Here is a 21041-nt window from a genome sequence, read left to right as displayed (position 1 = left end):
GCTGACTCTTTTCTTTTTCTTTTTCGTTTTCAACCTCGGGTATGTAATCGGGTTTGACAATGTTCTTTCCAGACCTAAGAGTTGAAATTGATTTGACTTCTCCATTATGACTAGACTTTCCTATCTCATATTGACCTTTTGGGTTAGGGATAGGTTGACTAGGGAATGTTCCTTTTTCTCTATCAGCTAAAGCAGTGGCGAGTTGTCCTACTTGTGTCTCGAGTTTGGTAATAGATTGAGATTGATTTTGTAGGATTTGTTGGGTGGATTGCATAAATTGTTGTAAAGTATCTTCTAAGGAAGGTTTTCTTTGTTGCGGATATGGTTGATTTTGTGGGGCATGAGCTTGGTTTTGTGTGTTGTATTGGTGCCCTTGATTCATTTGGGGTTGGTTTTGTCTCCATGAAAAGTTCGGATGGTTTCTCCAATTTGGATTGTAGGTGGACGAAAATGGGCTATCATTTGGTTTCCCATAAGAATGAAGAGCATTGGCCTCCTCAGAAAAGGCTTCTTGGTAGGAAGGGCATGATTGGGCATTATGGCAAGGACTAGAACATATTTATAGTTTGGCTTATGGCTAAAGCTTCTACTTTTCTCGCTAATTTGTCTAAGGATGTTCTTAAGTCTAACTCTTCTTTTACTTCATACCTTCCTCCTCTTTTTGGTGAATTAGTTGACCTTGACCTAGGATCAAAATAATTCCATTGTTGCGAATTGACAGATAAATCTTCAAGGGCGTCCCACGCCTCTTGTCCTTGAAATTTTAAAAAATTTCCAGTATGCATAGATTGAATCATTTGATGATTAGAGGGAGTCAAACCATCATAAAAATATTTTACAAGTCTCCATTTTTCAAAACCATGATGAGGACATTTTAATAATAAATCTTTAAATCTTTCCCAACATTCATAAAATTCTTCATTATCTTTTTGAAAAAACTCAGAGATTTCTCTCCTTAGACTATCAGTTTTAGACATAGGAAAAAATTTCAGTAAGAATTTATTATAAAGTTGATCCCATGTAGTTATAGACCCCGTGGGAAGGGAATTTAACCAAGCTTTTGATTTGTCTTTTAATGAAAAAGGAAACAATCTTAGTTTGACCGACTCATCAGAAAAATTTTGAAATTTAAATGTTGAGCAAATTTCTAAGAAATCTTTGACATGCATGTAAGGATCCTCTCTATCTAACCCATAAAAAGATGGCAATAATTGAATGATTGCGGGTTTAAGCTCAAAATGAGTAGCAGAAGTAGTAGGTAAAACAATGCATGAAGGAGCATTAGATGAAATAGGTGCAAAATATTCAAGCAAAGTTTTTTCAGGCACAGCATTTTCATCAACAATATTAGCAATAGGTTCCATGATGCTCAAATTTTTACTAACACTTTCAATTTCAAATAAAGATAAATGTCTTTTTACTAATCGTTTTTTAGAATTACGTTCCCAATGATGCATACAATTTTCACAAACAAGGCAACAAGGATAATCTCAAACAAGCAATTTTCTGATGTGGAAGATCAGTTAAAACCGCAACCACAGAGCATACTTAGAATTTTTAGAGATTTCACAACAATATAATTCTTATGGTTTACTTGTCCCCAGGCCTATTTGATTCCACTTACTCGCGCACTACTAACAACTCCCCGAGGTTAATTAGTAGAGGCGGATTGGGAATTTTGTTCAAATTTCCTTTAAGCAAAAATTGCTTATGATGAAAGGACAAGATTTAGGTTTCTTTTTTTTTTTTTCAAGTATTTTTCACAATATTACACTAAAATATTATAGAAGACAAAGAAAAATAAGGCAAAAATTAAATAAGACTAAAATTTAAGCAAGAGTAGGGAGGCATAGCATGCCATCAACCATAACAAAATTAAGGTAAAAACGAGGAGGCACAAGTGCCATCAACTTAAACATAAGATAGAGGACTAGGAGGCAAAAATTGCCATCAACTAGCTAGGAGGCAACATTGCCATCAACTAGTAACTTGCGGAAATTAAATAAAATAAAAAATTACAACTAGATAAATAAACAAAATTATAACAAAATTAGGAGGCACAAGTGCCATCAACTATAAAAATTAAAATGATAGATAGGTGGCACAAGTGCCGTCAACTAAAAAAAACAATAAATATAGAAATATAAGTATATATTTTTTTTTATGGGTGGTTGAACCGTCCCAAATTTCTTTTTATCTTTTTTTTTTAGTTTTTTTTATAGATATATATTTTTTTAGTTTTTTTTTTAAGTGCAAAAATTAAAATAACTAGTAGAAGAATTACTAACCTTGAGATAATTTTCGTTTCTTTTTTATCTTGCAACTCCCCGGCAACGGCGCCAAAAACTTGATGGACCCAAAACGGGTATATTTAAAAATTTATATATCGCAAGCGCACGAATCGTCCATATAGAATAGTGATCGTGTAAGCAAAGATGTCGAACCCAAGGGAGTTGTCTAAAATCGAAAATGAAACTATTTTAAATCAAAAATAATAAATTCTAACCTAGCTCCAAAGATTGATGAGTTTTAATATTATGAACATAAAATAAAAGATTGAAAAACAAAGCTATTTAAGAGAATAAAAATAAAGCAATAATGAGTTGAAAATAAGTGTTAAAAGAAAAGACTATTAAGATACTAGAATCCACAAAATGTAAGTTTAATAATATTTATTAGTATATTGATTCCCAAGTTTTAGTGATAGTTAAAATAATTTAAACTATCATTTTCCAAAAAAGATTTAGAATTTTAAGCACAAATTTCTTATAAAAAGATAGGATTTTTCTTCACTTTTCAAAATTATAATTTCAAAGCATTTAGTGTAAATCAATCTCATGAAATAACAAATAAATCAATAAACATTATTTATAAGGCAAAACATAATATTTTTGTTCTAAGCATGGATGTGTACAATTTAATGACACATCTTACACAAAGAATATTATGTTTATGCACTAATGAAGAACAAAGTGTAAATATGTTCTAACAATCTAAAATACAAGATATTTAAGATGAAAGAAATATATGAAGAAGAAAAATCCATAAACTTTGTTGTATTACAAGGGAAATCAACATACAACATAAATATTACCTAGTTACAAGTTGCTTCATCATGATCTTAATAATCTTAAAATGATTAGAAGCACATAACTAGAGTAGAAATTACAAAATAAAAGACATACATACTTGCAAAATGCTCTTGAAAAAACCCAAATGGAAGAGAGAATGGTAGAGAGAAAATGAGAGAGAAAAGATGGTAACCAAAACATTAAGCACCCTAAAATGGTCTTGAAAGCCATATTTATAGCCAAAATGAGTTTATTAAAATAATTAATTTAAATTAATTAAATTGATTAGATTAATTAAATTAAATAAATATGGTATGTAGAGGTAAATTATAGGGTGTAATGATGATGTTGTGGTGAAAATGTGTAGACAAAAGGGTAAAAAGTTGGCATTTTTGTCATAGGGGACACATGGTACATTTGGGCAATTTTAAGGGCTCAAGAAGTGGCTGGTGGCAGGTGAATTCGGCTGGGCTTTGGGGCTGGGCCGAATGGGCTGAAGATGGTGCATGGCTGGCGTGAAGGAGGCAAGCCCACGGTTTGGGCTGGGCTGAAGATGTGGTGCTTGCTGAAGTATATAAACAAATTTCCCTCAAATGCTCATGGTCACGTGGAGCTGCTGGAGGAATGAAATTCTCAACATGGCTGATGGAGGAGTTGTTGGGCTTGGGCCCAAATGAGGCTAAATGCCAACTTTTCCTTATCTTTTATTTCTTTTCAAAACTACCATTTTTCTTGCTTTCAAGAGCTAAAAAACCACATCATTCCTATAAAATAAATATAAATTAAGTCATGATAAAATATTTTCACTTATAAAATAAATCATATTAATTTATTGAAAATATTAATTAAAACTCAATTTAATTTAACATTTAGTTTCAATAAAACACATTTTTACCTCAAATTAAACAACAATAATTCAATTAATTAACTACAACAATTTACAACAAAATAACTTTAAAAACACACAAAAATCTATAAAATTAAAATAAACCTAATAAATTCAAAATTACTCAAAAACTTAATAAATCAATTAAAAAACTCAAGAATTAAGCAACAATTTGCACATAAAAAGTGGTAAAATAACTCTGTTTTGTAGAGTTATCAGTTAGACAGATGTGAGAATAGCTTCTAGGAGTTAATACAACAGTTGTTACTGGCCTGGTGTTGAGCCTTCCTTTAAATAGGGATAAGTTTGTGGTGTACTGCAATGCATCGAGAGTGGGGATAGGATGTGTGTTGATGCAGACTTAGAAGGTCATTGCCTATGCATTGTGACAGCTAAAGGAATACAAATAGCGATACCCTACTCATGATTTAGAGTTAGCAGCGGTGGTATTTGCACTGAAAGTGTGGCGACACTATTTGTATGGAGAAAAGTGCGAGATATACACCGATCATAAACGCTCGAAGTATTTCTTCACCCAGAAGGACTTAAACATGAGACAGAGACATTGGCTAGATTAGTAAAAGATTATGAATGTGAGATTCTTTACCATCTAGGGAAAGCCAATGTAGTGGCTGCACACTTTGAGTCGGAGGGGCCCAAGAAGATTGTCTAGTTTGAAGCAGATATCAAAGAAATTGGCAGTAGACATGACCAGAGTAAGGATAGAGTTGATGATGGCTCGCTTGGCCAATATTACCTTGCAGTCCACTCTCTTGGAAAGAATAGAGGAGGGCATATGAATAATTCTCAGTTGGCAAAGTTTAGAGAGGATGTCCTAGCTAGAGTAGCTAAGGATTATTCCATTACAGAGATGGGTTTGCTGAGATACAATGATTGGATTTGTGTTTCGATGGACGTGGGTATCAGACGAGAGATTCTTGATGAATTACATACCACACTATATTTACTACTTCCAGGCACCATGAAGATGTATCGAGATCCAAGGTCATTGTATTGGTGGCTTGGGATGAAGAAAGATGTAGTTGACTACATGGCGACGTATCTAACCTGTCAACAGGTGAAGGCTGAACACCAGCGACCATCGGGCTTGTTATAGCCTTCAGTTATTCTCGAGTAGAAGTGGGAAGACATTACTATGGATTTTGTAGGAGGCTTTCCTAGGACAGTGGGGCAACATGACTCGGTCTGGGTGATAGTAGATAGATATACCAAGTCAACTCATTTTTTGCTAGTGAGAACAAACTATACCGTGGACCAGTATGCAAAATTGTACGTGAGGAAGATTGTACGTCTCCATGGGGTTCCAAAATCTATAGTGTCGGACTGGAACCCATTTTTGCCTCTATGTTTTGGGGCAGCCTACAGAAGGCTATGGGGACTCAGCTAAAGTTCAATACAACTCATCATCCTCAAAACAGACGGGCAGTTTGAGAGGACGATTCAGATATTGGAGGACATATTGGATTTCGAGTGGTCCTGGAGTAAGTATCTTCCATTGATTGAGTCTTCATACAATAACAACTATCAATCAACAATCAGATTAGCTCCATATGAGATGTTGTATGGCAGAAAGTGATGAAGTGGGAGAGAGAAAGTATTTAGGTCCTAAGATGGTTCAGATGACTAATGAGGCTATTAAGAAGATCCGAGCTCAAATGCTCACCTCATAGAGTAGACAGAAAAGCTACGCTAACCCTAAGCGTAAGAATGTGGAGTTCAAGGTAGGGGACCAAGTATTTCTGTGAGTTTTACCACTGCAGAGAGTAAAAAGGTTTTGAAGGAAGGGCAAGATGAGCCCTAGGTTTGTGGGACCTTTCGAGATCCTAGAAAGGATCAAGCAGGTAGCCTATAGATTGGCTTTGCCCGTGTCATTATCAAGAGTTCATGATGTGTTTCACACCTCAATGCTTCAGAACTATGTGTCAGATACGACCCATGTATTAGGATATGGGGATCTGGAGCTACACATGAATTTGTCTTATGAGGAGCAAGCAATTCAGATCCTAAATAAAAAGGCAAGGTTCTGAGGAACAAGATGATTCTTCTAGTTAAAGTTTTATGGAGAACTAGCAAGGTCGAAGAAGTGAGTTGGGAGCTAGAGTCTGTTATGCTGGATCAGCATCCCGAGTTGTTCAGGTAAATTTCGAGGACATAATTTTCAGGAGGGGATAGTTGTAACGTCCCAAATTTGCTAATAAGGCTTAGTGCATCGATTAGTGTGCTGGGAGGGCATAATTGGATTTATATGCGAATTATGTGAATTTAATTGAATATATGTGTGATTATATGTCATATATGAATTATATGGTGATATGAATACTTATGCATGTTTATGTGTATTAAATATGCATGTGGGCCTGTTTTCTACAAAATGAGCATTTTTCTAATTTTGACCCATTGAGGGTATAATTGTCATTATATATTTTATGTGATTGAGACCACATTATTATGTGGATATATTTGCGATGTTTAACACGAGAAAATCCTAGTGAGCGAGTTAACGATAAAGTCACAACGGGGTCAAATACCCGGCTCAAAGTAAGCCTAAGGGTATTTTAGTAATTTAATACGTAGTCGAGATTTATCGGGTGATGGGTAGTTATTTGATGACTATTTGGGGATGTCAGGATTAAGTGAGAATCTTAAGTATAATTTGAGGATTAGCGGGAAGTAGTGGAAAAATAAATGAATTACCATTGGAGGGTACCTTGAAGGTTAGAGTGTGTAGGGAAAATTGGTCATTTGATCACATAATTAGAGTAAGGGGCAACCCTTTGTTGGGGGTTTAGTCATTCAAGAAAAACACTCAGCTATGGTTCTCTCCATCTCACTTCTCTCTCTCTTGAAGCAATTGAAGTTTTTCCTTAAGTTTGGAGAGGATTTTGCTAGGAAATTGAAAAAATTTCTTGGGAGACTTGGAAGATTTGTGGAAATTGGGAGCTCTGGAAGTCTTAGCTAGCCAAAGGATTCAAATTTTTGTAGCTCAGGTGAGGATCTTTTAAGCTCCTTTGTGTTCTTCATGTTTTGAGGAAAATAGTTAAGGCTTGCTTAATTTTTCGAAATCATTGGTGTTTCCAAGCAGATAGGGAGGTGTTGGTGGTGGTTAGATACTAGCAAACCCTTAAGAAGCTCGCAATCAAGCTTGAAACTCAGAGTTAGAGTTGAATTTTCAAAAAATTTGGGTAAGTTCATAAAGTTCAAGCTTAGTGGTAATTTTTTCAATTGTGATATTTGGGGATGTTTTGGAAGCTATAGGTTGTTATCTATTGTGTATCTGAATTGTTGGAATAGTTTGGGTAGTAAATTTGGGGTAAAAACTGAGTTTTCAAGGGTTTTGGAGGAGATTGCAATTTCTGAAATTGCTAACTTTTTTGGGTTTTCTGGGTTGCGCTGCGGCGTTGTTCTTGGAGCGTTGCGACCCGCATGAACTCAGTGGCCATGGGTAGTTCTCTGAACTGCCTTAGCGCTGCGGCACGTGTCCAGGGTAGCAAGGGAGGAGGCTCTCTGACTTGTAGAGGGTCGCAGCACTTTTGAGGGGCTTCCCTGCTCAAATTGGAGGTTTTGGCAAAATGGGGTTTTTAAGCTCGGGAACTCAAACCTAAAGGCTCGGGAAGGATTTTACTACCTGGTTTAGTAGAATTTGAGGTCTCGGAGGCTAGTAATTAATTTCAAAGCTTTTAATTAGTTTAGATCTTGATGATCACTCGTTATTGCGTTGTGACTAGGTTATATCATTAGGGCTCGGGAGTAAGGATTGTGCTAGGGATCGCCATACACTATCTACTCTGGACTCGAGGTAAGAAAACTGCACCCTACTTGTAATTGGGGCTCAGGCCCCTGATAATGAATATGAATGTGGTTATGACTGTGATTATTTGGTTAGGAATGCTTGTATATGCTGCATCTGACTGTGTGTTATAATAAATGTATGTTTTATTATACCTGATCTGAAAGCTTAGCCTAAGGGAGTCGGGGATGGCAATAAGTGTGCGTAACGCATGCCACTTGGCTAGGGAAACTTGGGAGTGCAATATGCACTTGTCTAGCCCGAACGCCACCTAAATAATTAGAAGTGAGGTCTGCACTTGTTTAACTCATTGACTGTTAAACTGGATTATGTGTTTTTTTGGACAGGGTTATTATTGCTGAGGTTTTTGTTTATATTCTGTAGCCTACTTGAATATGTTAAATTTAAATTTTCTTGCTGAGCCTTGGCTCACGGGTCTTATGTGATGTAGGTAAAGGAAAGGGGAAGCTGGACTAGCCATGAGTTGGAGAGCTTTAGGGGCGGCGTGTACATTTGCAGCTGCTCGACCGCCACGACCGAGGGTTCAAGAGAGACTAGAGTCAAACCTTAATTTTGCCGATTAGGCCGACTTATGTTGTAATTACTTTTGGAGTTGTAAATTCCTTGTAAATATTTATTTTGGGATCCCATGTACAGACTTAAACTTTTAAATGAAAGTGACTGTTCCTATGATAAAAACTTTTCAACCCTAATCCATTAATTTTTCTTTGTTACACATTTATTCCCAACTGACTTGATTAGCAAGTCCACCACTTTTTAAAACACACAGTGTAATTGTCTTGGCTATCCAGGGCGTTACAATTTGTTGTACGCTTGATTTTATTTATTTATTGTTATTATTTTGTTATTATTATTATTATTATTATTATTATTATTATTATTATTATTATTATTATTATCAATTATATGCTTTGCATGATTTTTTGAAAAAAAATTATAAATTATGTATAAATAAATCTATTTTTTGTGGAAGAGTTATTAATTTGGCCAATTATCCGTTTAGATCATTTATTTTTAAAAATTAACTTTTAGAACTCATGTATTGTCAAAAGGTTAAAAATAGGAATAGATCGATCAATTACTTGAATATTGCATTTTGGCTGATTACCTGTTTTGACCTTTTATTTTTAAAAACTAACATTTGGACCATGTATTTATTCCAAAATGTTAAAAGTTCTTTATAAAAAAATGTAAGTATATATAATTATTTATTTTTATACGAGAGTTCACTCCATTTTGAACCTTGTATTTTAGCCGATTACCCGTTTGGACCATTTACTTTTAAAAATTAATTTTTGACTTTGTGTTTTGTAAAATGTTAAAAATAGGAATATGTAGATAGATTATTTTATTCACATGTATTTTGGTCGTTCACTTGTTTGTACCCTTTATTTTTAAAATCTAACTTTTGAACCCCGTGTTTTGTCAAAAGTTAAAAATAGAAATAGATAGATTATTATTTATTATTATTATTATTATTATATATGAAAATTTTTAATTGACATCTATTATAATCATTATTAGAATAAAAAATGAGAGAAAAAAAAAAGAAAATAGATAGATTTTTCCCCTTAATTAGTTTAGGAAAAATATTATTTTGGCCCTTGTATTTTTTCTGAGTACGCGATCGGCCCCTGTGTTTTGTTAAATGACAATTCTGACCCTGTGTTTTTCAAAATGGATCAAAATAGTACTCTAGACCTGATTTTGATCAAAATATTTTCAATTATAAGATCAATTTTTAGGTCATTAGCGATGCGATGAGTTTAGAGAAGTGGAGAAAGTGGTTGAGAAGCTGAGAATGAAAGATTATATTTGAATTTTTTTTTTACCAAAATTGGGTATAAGGTGTTATTGTGATCCATTTTGTAAAACACAGGGTCTGGATTATTATTTAACAAAACACAGGGATCGATCGTGTATTCGGTAAAAAACACAGGGGCCTAACTGGTATTTTGCCATTAATTAATAAGCATAAATTAGAAAAGTAGAATAAAAGTGAGAATATGACGTTTATTTTTATTTTCTAATGTATAATTTAACTAAACAGTTATCATTATTTAATATCTAGTCAAATTTGAATTCAAATTAAATATCGTTTGAATTAAATTTTAAATAAATTAAATTAGAATTCAAATTTAAATTATATATGTTGTTAAGATATATTTGTGTAAAACTATTTACGTTTAAATAAAAAACATAAATAATTTGAATAAACGCTTATCATACTAATTATTATTATTATTATTATTATTATTATTAGGGTAAATACCATTTTGTGTCATATGTTGTGAAAAAGTGATCGATCAGACTCTCAGTTTTGTTAAATGGTAATTTAGACCCTACGTTTTGCAAAATGGAACAAAAGAGTATCCTGGACCAGATTTTGGTCAAACTTTTTTTTAAATATGACCAAAATACCTTCGTATTTTATTAATTAATGAATTAAATAAATAATGAAAAATATATTTAAAAATAAAAAATGAATCAATTTTATTTTAGATAAAAAATGGTAAATACAATTTTGGACCCTGTGTTTTGCATAAGTTACCCATGAGACCTTCTGTTTTGTTAAATGACAATTTGGACCATGAGTTTTGCAAAATGTAACAAAATGATACTTTGAGCCCGATTTTGGTCAAATAAATTTTCAATATGACCAAAATTGCCTTGGATTTGATTAAATATTGAATTTAAATTATTTTCAAATATTAAAACTAAAATAAAAAAATATAATATTTAAAATTAAAAAAAATAAAAAAATAAAAATGCAAAAAGTATAACTTAAACTAATAAAATTTTCAATCAATCTCTATCCTAAATAAAAACAAAATATCAATTAAACATCTTAATCTCATGTTCTTCATCACCATAAAAACCAAAAATCAAACAATTTATCTTCTTTATTTGTTCCTCATCATCACAAATTACATCAAACAAACCCACAATTATCAATCCAACAAAGGAATCCCCATACAATAAAACTCAGATTTGCCAAGAACAAATGAATAAAAATATATCAGATCTGAAGCCACATTTGGGTAAGGACACCCCCTGCTATTTGATCTAGTTGGAAACTGGAGAATGGATTCACCTCCATTCGATGCCCAAATATGAGAAGGAGAAAGCCCCACCTTCGTAAGCCTCACCACAACCAAACCCACCTCCGTTTGAAGACCAGATCCAAGAAGGAGGTTCTGTAAAATCCCAGATCCAGTAGTTGTAGAAACCTAGCCCCATCACAATTTGAAGACCATATCTTAGAAGGATGAAGAAGGAAGCCCCCGTAGCTGTAGAAACCCAGATCCTGTCGGAGATCACACTGCATGGAAGAGGCTTTGTCATCGTCTAGATATCCTGTCGTCGTCCCGACTTGAAATGCTCTGAGCTCCACCGATATACCTGCAAGACAAGGGAAGATGAAGAAGAAGAAGAATGAGGGTGAATGATGAGGTAGGAAGAAGAAGAAGAAGAAGAGGCAGAAAAGAGAAAAAAAATCAAACCTTTTTATTACGTTAGATTAGTTTTGATTTTTGTTATGTTTTTGTTTATTTCGTTTACATTTACATTTTTAAGTTTAGTATTATGTTTAATTTTGATTTTTATTCATTAAAATTAATTTTTCATTTTAGTTCATTTAAATGTATTTAATAATTAAAAATATTGTTTTTCAATTTTTAATTCATTTAATTTATTTTTTTATATTATTAAATTAAATAATTAATAAAATATGAGGATATTTTGGTCATATTGAAAAACAGTTTGACCAAAATCAGGCTTAGGGTATTATTTTGTAAAACGCAGGGTTCGAATTGTCATTTAACAAAACAGATGGTGCGATCGGTAACTTTTGCAAAGCACAGAGTCCAAAATAGTATTTTCCCTTGTTATTATTATTATCTACCATATATTAGAAAAAGTAGAATTAAAAAAATAGAAAAATATTTTGCTCTCAATTGTTTAAGCACATGGTTATGGAGGCCCATAAAAACTAAAAAATAAAGGAGAAAGGAAAAACTAAACACAAGAGACTAAAAAAATAAAAATAAAAAGGAAGTGAAATACCAAATTTAAAATTTTCAACAAACAATCTTACGAATGCAATGATAAATAAGAAATGAAAAAAAAATAGATAGATAAGTAGATAGTATCATAATTAAATAGCATGAAAATAGTTCATTAGCATTAGTGGTTATATAAATTAAAAGTGACAATATGTAAAAACGATAGTAGTAATAATAACTGAAAAAATTTATCAATAAAAAAGAACGTACACTATTTTCACTATGGAGAAAAATGATTACAAATGAGAGAGTTTTCTCTAAAGAATTAGAATTTAAGTCTCATTCACCAGTAAACTTCAACTTTATTTATAGTAAAGAATAGGGGTAAACTTGGTAATTTGTGAGATAAAATATTATAAATATCTTCCCATTTGTTATAATACAATAATCATTTAAATTCAATTAAAAACTTATTTAAATTTAAGTTACATTAAATAAGACAATATGTAATATTTTAGTTATTTTCAATTTAACTTTTAGATTATCTATAATGATTAATTGATAAATTATTATAGATATATATTTTTTCTATAATTCAAATCCATACTTTACGTTAATTAAAATATTAAATAAATATTTATAATATAGATTTACTTTTTCAGTTAAAGTTGATTTTAAAGTCATTAAATATATATATATATATATGATGTTTATCATTTATATTTTTTGTTATACTCTCTTTCCGAGAGTGGGATAAGCATACTCGGAGAGTAAGCTTGGAGATAAGTGGGATTAGACTTAAACATTATTATCATTAATAATATTCCCATAATTAGATGCATAACTGGATTATGTTAGCTCGAAAGCAAGGAAACCAACTCGAAATAACGACTGAAGTATGTCAGCTCAAGGAATATCGATTTCAGCTCGATATTATGTTGAAAAGAGTAAAAAAAAAATGGTATTAAAGTAAATTGTCCCTATTTTTGAGGGAATTAGTGTAGATATTGAATAGTTGACTGAGTCTTATGTAATTCAAATTCAAATAAGATATTTGTATAACTCCCTTTTAAAATCACATAGGAGAATATCTTGACATCACGTATATAAATAGCCTGGATTGTAGTCATATTTTTTTTTATGCTCAATTCTTGTACTCAGAAACTCTGTGAAATTGTTTTTAGGCTTTAACACAGAGAAATAAATAAAAGTGACTCGTGGACTAGGTAGATATAACTACTGAACCATGTAAAAAAATATTTGTTCTTGTTTTCTTTCTTAATTATTCATTTGCTTAATTGCTCTTATTTTTAGTTAACGAAAAGCATCGTCAACAGTTTGGTGTTTTCATTAAGAGCATTAGAAAATCTTTCAAACATCCCATTCAAACCCGTGTTAATCACATAAATGGATGCACCCGCTCGTAATGTTCCTGGATTTGGAAGTGGGCGACCACTGTCTAGAATTTCAGAAGAAAATACACCACAGACTGAAGAGCATCCTTGATGGGCTGGAAAACGTCTTGTAAATGTTGATCAAACTACGGATGAAGGGAGAACATCTTAAACACCACGAGATCCCAAAAAATTTCAATACCACCTCGTCGGGATTATTATTACCCCGAGAGGTACGTCCCAATGTTGGAACTGGAGAACCAAAGATTGCGAGAAACGCTGGCCAAAGCCACTCGACTGAATGAGGAAATGGCAATAAAAGCAACTGAAGCCCAAGCACCTCCAAGAAGGACCAGAGGGCGACCTTGAGGAAGTACTGTTGCTCTAATGGCCGAGGAGAGGGCTCGACAAGCCCAGGCTGGATGAACTACGACAAACCCTGGAGTTAGCCAACTGAGGGTTTCATCTAGAAACCCCACGAGGGCCAACACTGTAACGGCTTGGTTAGCCAAGAATGTTACACTGTATATTTTAAATAGTTCTAAACTTGCTAAACGAGTAATTTGACCATAAACGTGCAACTAAATGTGATTAATGGTTCAGGGATAAAAATTTCGGTCAAGAGGGATAGATATTTCATTAAAATGTTAAGTTGTACATGGGATCCCACAATAAACGTTTACAATGTTGCTTACAGTTCCAAAAGGGTAATTACAACTCAAAAGTTACAATCCGCCAACCTAAGCGACAAAAGTAGGGCTTAACCCTAGTTCCTTTGAGAAACCTTGGTCGTGGTGGTCAAGCGGCTGCATATATACACGTTGCCACTTAAGCTCTCCAACTCATGGCTGGCCCAGATTCCCTTTCCCCTTACCTGCACCACATAGCACCCGTGAGCCAAGGCCCAACAAGAAAACTTAAACATGCTCATAAGCAATGAATAACATGTTACCAAACCTATAACGCCCTAATTTCTCATAGATTACCGAGAACACAACGTTGGGTCGTAATCGTAAATATTGCTCTTTTATTGAATAAAAACTTGAAAATAAATACACGGATCCATGGTTTTATAAAAATAAAATAATTGTCATTAACATAAAAAAATGAGCAACATTTAAATAAAAATAAATAATAAAAAAACATTCTTTAATAAAAATAGGTCTGCATGATCTTCCTCGACTATATGGTCCCCACGAGTACATCACGAAGCTCTTAGGTCCCCACTCGCCACCGACCTTTCTATCCGTAATTGCCTGAATAATAACATCATAAGGAGCGAGCTTCTAAGCTCAGTAAGGAAAATACAAACAAGGGTTAGTCATATAATCAAACATAACATAAATTCACAAAAGTCATGCCAACATAAACCTCTAGATCATATCATAACTTAAGTCATAATTCTAAATCATAATCTAAGTCATAAATCATAAATCATACTCTAAGTCATAAGTCATAGGTCACAAATCATAACTAAAATAACAAGTTAGATATAATAAAAAGATAAGTGTTTATACAGGGGTGGCTATTAAGCCCCAGACAAAAGTCCGTCATACACCGGGCATAGGTCCGTCATAAAGTTTTGGCAACCGAGCCTACCGGACATAGTCCGTCATACATCATTGGACACCTTAGGTCCAGACACATTTACCCCTTTATTGTACCTGAAATGTTAGATCATACAAACATAAACTATATCATAATACTAAACTACCTAATTTTCCTTACCAAAAACCAAAATATTGGAGACAAGAGCGGGATTGGAACTCCTAAAACCAAACATAAAGAATGGTGAGTTTCTAAAGAAAGGAGATGAAAAGAAAACTAAACCATCAAAGAAGAAACTTACCGAGAAGAACCTTAAATTAACGAACTTAAACACCTAACCATCAAAACCATAAACAGAAGTTAGGATCTGAAAGAAACTGAAGGAAAACTAAGGAATCATAAAGAATAGAACTTATGAATAGTATTACCTTGGATAAACTAGAACCGTTCTACACCTCGATATCGAAATCACACTATATCTCACTACCTAAGTATTTATAAAGCTTTTATCCCAAATTGAATATATTTGAATTATATGTTCAACATATGCTTAAAACTCGGTCAAAAATGTTCAGAGGCAAGTCAAGAGGTTAAGGGTTGTTTCAAGCTCGGATTCTACGAAGATTCAAAATATGGTCCTAGGGCCGATATATGACCCACCCTAGGCGATATATCGCCTGGCCCTATGTAACGACCCAAAATCACTAATATGGCTTAAGGGCCTTGGTTAGTGTGTCGGGAGGGCATAATTGGTTTATGTGTGAATTTATTAAATTAATGTGTGATTATATGATAAAAAAATTTATATGGCTATGTGAATGTAAATGTGGCTATATGTTATATCTGCGAGAACCACATTATTATGTGGGTAAGTCTGCAGCGTGCGACTCGAGGCGATCCTAGGGAGCTAGTTAGCGGGAAGTCACAACAGGGCTTTTTGACTTGGGGCAAGTCAAGGGGTAATTCGGGAATTAGATGATTATTTGGGTTATCGGGTTATGGAAATAAATATATGGAGATATATTTGAGGTTAGGAAGCCTAGGCGGGAATATTTGGGAATTTTACCATTTTTCCCTCGGGGACGTTTTTGGTACCCTGAGCCTCGGGATTGATTTAATTAGATAAGATTAGACTGATTTAGCAGAAAACAGTGTGGAGAATAACCTAGGTTGGGCTCATCCATCGAAGGTAAGGAATTCTAGTTCAAGTTCTGTGGTTTCAGTTGTTTTTGTTGAGTTTCTGAGCTTTAGGTCCAGCTATGGTCATTTCCCTGATTTGGGGTGCATGTGATTGAATTTTTTGTGGTTGGGACTTATGGGATGAGTTGATGATGTTGGGAGGCTTGCTTTGAAGTTTGGTTGTGGTTTGAGTAGGTTTGGCTCGGGAAAATTCGAAGGAGAAAATGCTGTGCAGGGCTATGCTGTGACTAGCGTTACAACGCTAGTCACTAGGCACTGTAGCACTAGGCCCTGAAGTTCCTGAGCCTTTTGGCTCAATTTGTAGCGCTATAGCGCTCCCCTTAGGGCGCTGCAGCGCTACCCTGTTTCCAGAAAGGGGTTTTTGGGTTATTTTTAAGGGTTTTTGTTTTGGGGTTCGGGGTTTGATTCCACCACCCCGTTTGGTTAGGGCTTCCCGAGGGCTCGGGATTGGTCTTGAGGCTAGGTTTTGGATTTTAGGTTTGGTGATGATTTTGATCTATGGCTGTGACTAGGTGTACGCTAGGGCTAAGGCGGGATCGTGCTCGAGAATCAAATTGATCAAAGCTAGCGAATCTAAAGGTAAGAAAACTGCACCCGGTTATGCGTTTGTGATGGGACTAAGAGCTCCCTATATCTGTATGATGTCATAGATGGTATTATGCCATGGGACATGTGATAAATGATCTAAGGGTGCCGTAACTAATACTTGCACACAGGGCGCGGCTCGGCCACTGGTAGCTGATGCAGCTTAATATTCACTGAGCTTGCTTTAAGCGGGCCGGAGTCAGTGGGATAAATAGAGGGTACGGCCTAAGGGCGTTAACCCTAGTTATCATATGTGAATTGATTACTTATATGAAATGATATACTTGGTATGCTAAATACTTGACTAACATGAATGCTTAGACTGTTGAGTACATGCTTATGCGGTATGAGTTATCTGATTGTCTGTTGAATGATTATGCTCTGTTGTTGTGTTTTCTTACTGGGCCTTGGCTCACGGGTGCTACATGGTGTAGGTAAAGGCAAAGGCAAGTTGGACCAGTCCTGAGATGGAGAGCTGCGAGGCTGAATGTACATGGTCAGCTGATCGGCCGCCACGGCCGAGGAGTGGAACAGGACAAGAAAAGCCTATTTGTCTGTGTTTGCCTTAGAGTGGCTAGCAACTGTATTTAAATCCTATTTCTTTTGTAAACGGTCTTAAACTTATTACTTTTGGGATCCCATGTAAAAAGAAAATGTTTATTTATAAGAAATGAAGCTTTTTAGACCAAAATCTTTTAACCCTAGTTCAACTATAGTTTCAGTAACATGTTTTTAACTAAATGACTTGATTAGCAAGTCTCACACCTTTATCAACACACAGTGTAATGGTCTTGGCTATCCAGCGCATTACAATATCGTAGATTGGCAAGTCAATGTAAATCCTGTGCACTGACTAATCTTAGGACTAACTTATTTTGAACATATAAACATATTTATACTCCATTGTGATTACGTCACTATAAATACGATTAGCTATACGATCGGGATTTAATAGAAGTTTATATTAAACAAATAATCATGAAAATAAAACATGTGAGCAAAGTGATTGGCCAAGTCAAAAAATGATTTCTATTCTTTTATTGATAATAAATGAGATTACACAGAAATTGGGTTTTAATTAGGGCATAAAACCCCAACATCACCTCGGTGTACAATCTCTCTTACCAGATAGTATTTCCTTTCTATATGTTTCCCTCTTTTGTGGCTTCTCGGTTCTTTGGAATTAGCTACTTCTCCACTGATGTCGCAGTACAGGATTAGTAGCATATCCATATAAGGAACAACTTCTAGATCAGTATAGAACTTCCTCAACCAAACCGCCTCTTTAGCTGCTTCACAAGCCGCTATGTATTCGACTTCCATGGTTGAATCAACTATGTTGGATTATTTAATATTTCTCCAAACAACAGCTCCTCCACCAAGAGTGAACACTGACCCAGATGTCGATTTTTGACTGTCTTTGTCTGATTGGAAATCAGAGTCAGTGTATCCAGTAGGGTTTAGCTCACCCTCTGAATATACCAGCATATAGTCTCTCATTCTCCTAAGATACTTGAGAATGTGCTTTACTGCAATCCAGTGTTCCAAACTAGGATTTGATTGATAACGACTGACAATCCCAACTGCATAACATATGTCGGACCTAGTACACAACATAGCATACATCACACTCCCAGCTGCTGAAGCATAGGGATACTTTCTCATATCCTCTTCCTCTTGAGGTGTCTTGGGACATTGTTCCTTGGAGAGAGCAATTCCATGCCTGGTTGGTAATTGAGCTTTCTTGGAATTCTCCATAGAGAGTCTTTCAAGCACCTTATCTATATAATTAGCCTGAGAAAGTGCCAAGAGCTTGTTTTTCCTATCCCTTAGGATTTGGATTCCTAGAACATAGCTCGCCTCACCCAAATATTTCATTTGGAACTTTTCAACTAACCACTTTTTTATGTTTGACAATGTCTCTACATTTTTCCCAATGAGAAAAAATGTCATCGATGTAAAGAACTAAGGAAACCACCACTTTTCCTTTGAGTATTTATACACACATGCTTCGTCGATATTCTTTTCGAAGCCATATGTTTTAATTGTTTCATCAAAAGTGATATTCCAAAATCTAGATGCTTGCTTTAATCCATAAATGGATTTCAGCAACTTTCACACCTTTTGATCTTCCCTTTTCTTTATGAACCCTTCTGGTTGTACCATATAGATACTCTCATCAAGATAGCCATTCATCAATGTTGCCTTGAGGTCCATTTGCCATATCTCATAATCATTGGCAGCCGCAATGGATAAGAGGATACGAATGGATTTGAGCATGGCCACAGGAGAAAATGTTTCTTCATAATTAACATCTTCTCTCTGAGTGTAACCTTTGGCTACAAGCATCACTTTGAAAGTCTCTACTTTCCCATATACACCTATTTTCTTCTTGTATATCCACTTACACCCTATGGGCCTGACATCTTCAGGTGGATCCACAAGTTCCCAGACAGAATTCGAATACATTGATTTCATTTCTTGGTTCATGGATTCTTGCCATTTCTCCTTTTTAGGATCATCCATTGCATTTTTAAAGGTTAATGGATTGTCCTTGTCTGTATCAGAAATTGGGACATGTGCCTCATGTTCGTAGCGAATAGGTTGTCCCACAATCCTCCCACTACGACGTTGCACTGAGGTTTTTTTTCTTCTTCAGGAATCATGGTTTCCTCTGTTTTTTCTTTTCTCATTTAATGATGAAGATGATTGTCATGGAATCTTATCAGTTGTGAGTTCCTCCAATACTACTTTGCTCCGAGGTTTATAGTTATTCATATAGTCATGTTCAAGGAAGGTCGCATTTGTGGAAACAAATACCTTTTGATTCTTGGGACTATAGAAATAACCACCTCTTGTTTCCGGAGCGTAGCCAACAAAAATGCACACTTCTGACCTTGATTCAAGTTTCCCTGATTTAGGTCTAAGAACATGAGCAGGGTAGCCCCAAATGCAGAAATGGTGCAAACTAGGTTTGTTTCCATTCCACAGTTCCAGTGGCGTTTTGCTAATGGTCTTAGATGGGACTACATTCAAAATGTACATCATCGTTTGAAATGCATATCCCTAGATTGAGAGAGGAAGTGAAGAGTAGCTTAACATAGAATTAACCATGTCCAACAAAGTCTTGTTTCTTCTTTCGAAAATACCATTTTGTTGTGGCATTCCTGGTGTTGTGAGTTGGGATAGAATACCATGCTCCAGCAAGAAATCTTTGAATTCTAAATCCAAATATTCTCCACCTCGATCAGATCGAAGTCTCTTTAGAGTCTTACCTAATTGCTTTTCAGCCTCAGCTTTGAATTCTCGAAACTTACCAAAGGTTTCAGATTTCCTAAGCATTAGGTAAGTATGACCATATCTTGGTTAATCGTCAATAAAAGTGACGAAATACTCATACCCACCTCTTTGTTGTACATTGATTGGACCACAGACATCGCTATGTACAAGCTCCAAAGGTTCTTTGGCTTTATTGCCTTTCGTTGTGAAAGGACATTTGTTCATTTTTCCTTCTAGACAAGATTCACAAACCGGAAGAGTTCCAACTCTTAGTTCTCTCAAAGGTCCATCTTTTGTTAAGTAGTTTATCCTATCTAGACCTATATGACCAAGTCTAAGATGCCAAAGATATGTGTCATCATCGTTTGAATTTTTTTTGTCTTTTGTTAACTTGCGATTTTGCTACTTTAAATAATTATGAATTATTGGCTTTAAAGCGATAAAGTCCGAATATTCAATTGCATGTCTAAAGAAAAAATTAAGAATAATCAAATTATATACAAAATATTCTAAAGTCTTTACATGCAATAAAATTCCAAATTAACTAAAATAAATGAACTAAACATTGTTCAAACAACAATAGAGTTTTCTTTTAATAAAACTAAAGAATTTTACATAAATGGACTTTCTTCAACTCTTTCTTGAACTAGACATTTTTCCTCTTTTCCTCTTCAACTTTTTGTCTCAATCTGCAAGTTCCTCTTGATCGCACAAGTTTCTATAAAAAGTAACAAATAACAAAAATATGATTAGTGGTTTCTAAATCAAAGATTTAGAACTTTATGTATCATAAATCACTATTAAGCCAAAGGTAAAGGTAAATCATGTCTGCCTGTTTCGTGATTGTGGTCTTGTCTGTAAATCCTCAAAGGAAGCATCCCACAAATCACGAGCATATTCAATGTGTTCGAAATTTTTCCTTAGCTTCTCCTCCATGGTACTAAGACAGTAAAATATTTCCATGTGATTTATCTCATCCAATTAACATATTTCTCATGTTCCTCTTGCTTGAATCCCATGATGGTACAAGAGGAGGCCTCTTATCATTATAAATATGTTTAAGATTTTTGGCTAGAAAAATGAACAAAGTTGAATTTTCCCATCCATCTTCATCCTCTTTAGTCATTTTTACTTTCTTAATATGATCATCAATTTTTTTTATGCATTACCGGGTACATTATAGGTAAATAATTGAGTGGCAACATTTTATGACTGAAAATAAAAAACAATAATATTATCATTTGA

At 34.5% G+C, this 21041-nt stretch overlaps 1 long non-coding RNA gene and 1 other non-coding gene across 2 annotated transcripts; one reads left to right on the top strand and one right to left on the bottom strand.

The window, feature by feature from the left end:
• The first annotated feature begins 855 nt into the window (after nucleotides 1–855).
• Nucleotides 856–962, top strand: LOC133792989 (small nucleolar RNA R71). Its single transcript, XR_009874455.1, has one exon. It is a non-coding gene; the product is annotated as a small nucleolar RNA R71 (small nucleolar RNA).
• Nucleotides 963–10671: 9709 nt separating this feature from the next.
• Nucleotides 10672–11434, bottom strand: LOC133789702 (uncharacterized). Its single transcript, XR_009873665.1, has 2 exons — nucleotides 11290–11434; nucleotides 10672–11188 (listed from the first exon to the last, which is right to left on the bottom strand). It is a non-coding gene; the product is annotated as an uncharacterized LOC133789702 (long non-coding RNA).
• Nucleotides 11435–21041: the final 9607 nt, after the last annotated feature.

Source organism: Humulus lupulus, chromosome 7 (assembly GCF_963169125.1).
Source record: "Humulus lupulus chromosome 7, drHumLupu1.1, whole genome shotgun sequence".
Taxonomy (NCBI): domain Eukaryota; kingdom Viridiplantae; phylum Streptophyta; class Magnoliopsida; order Rosales; family Cannabaceae; genus Humulus; species Humulus lupulus.
The sequence above is the reverse complement of the archived record's forward strand: the minus strand, read 5'-3'. Positions and strand labels throughout refer to the sequence as shown.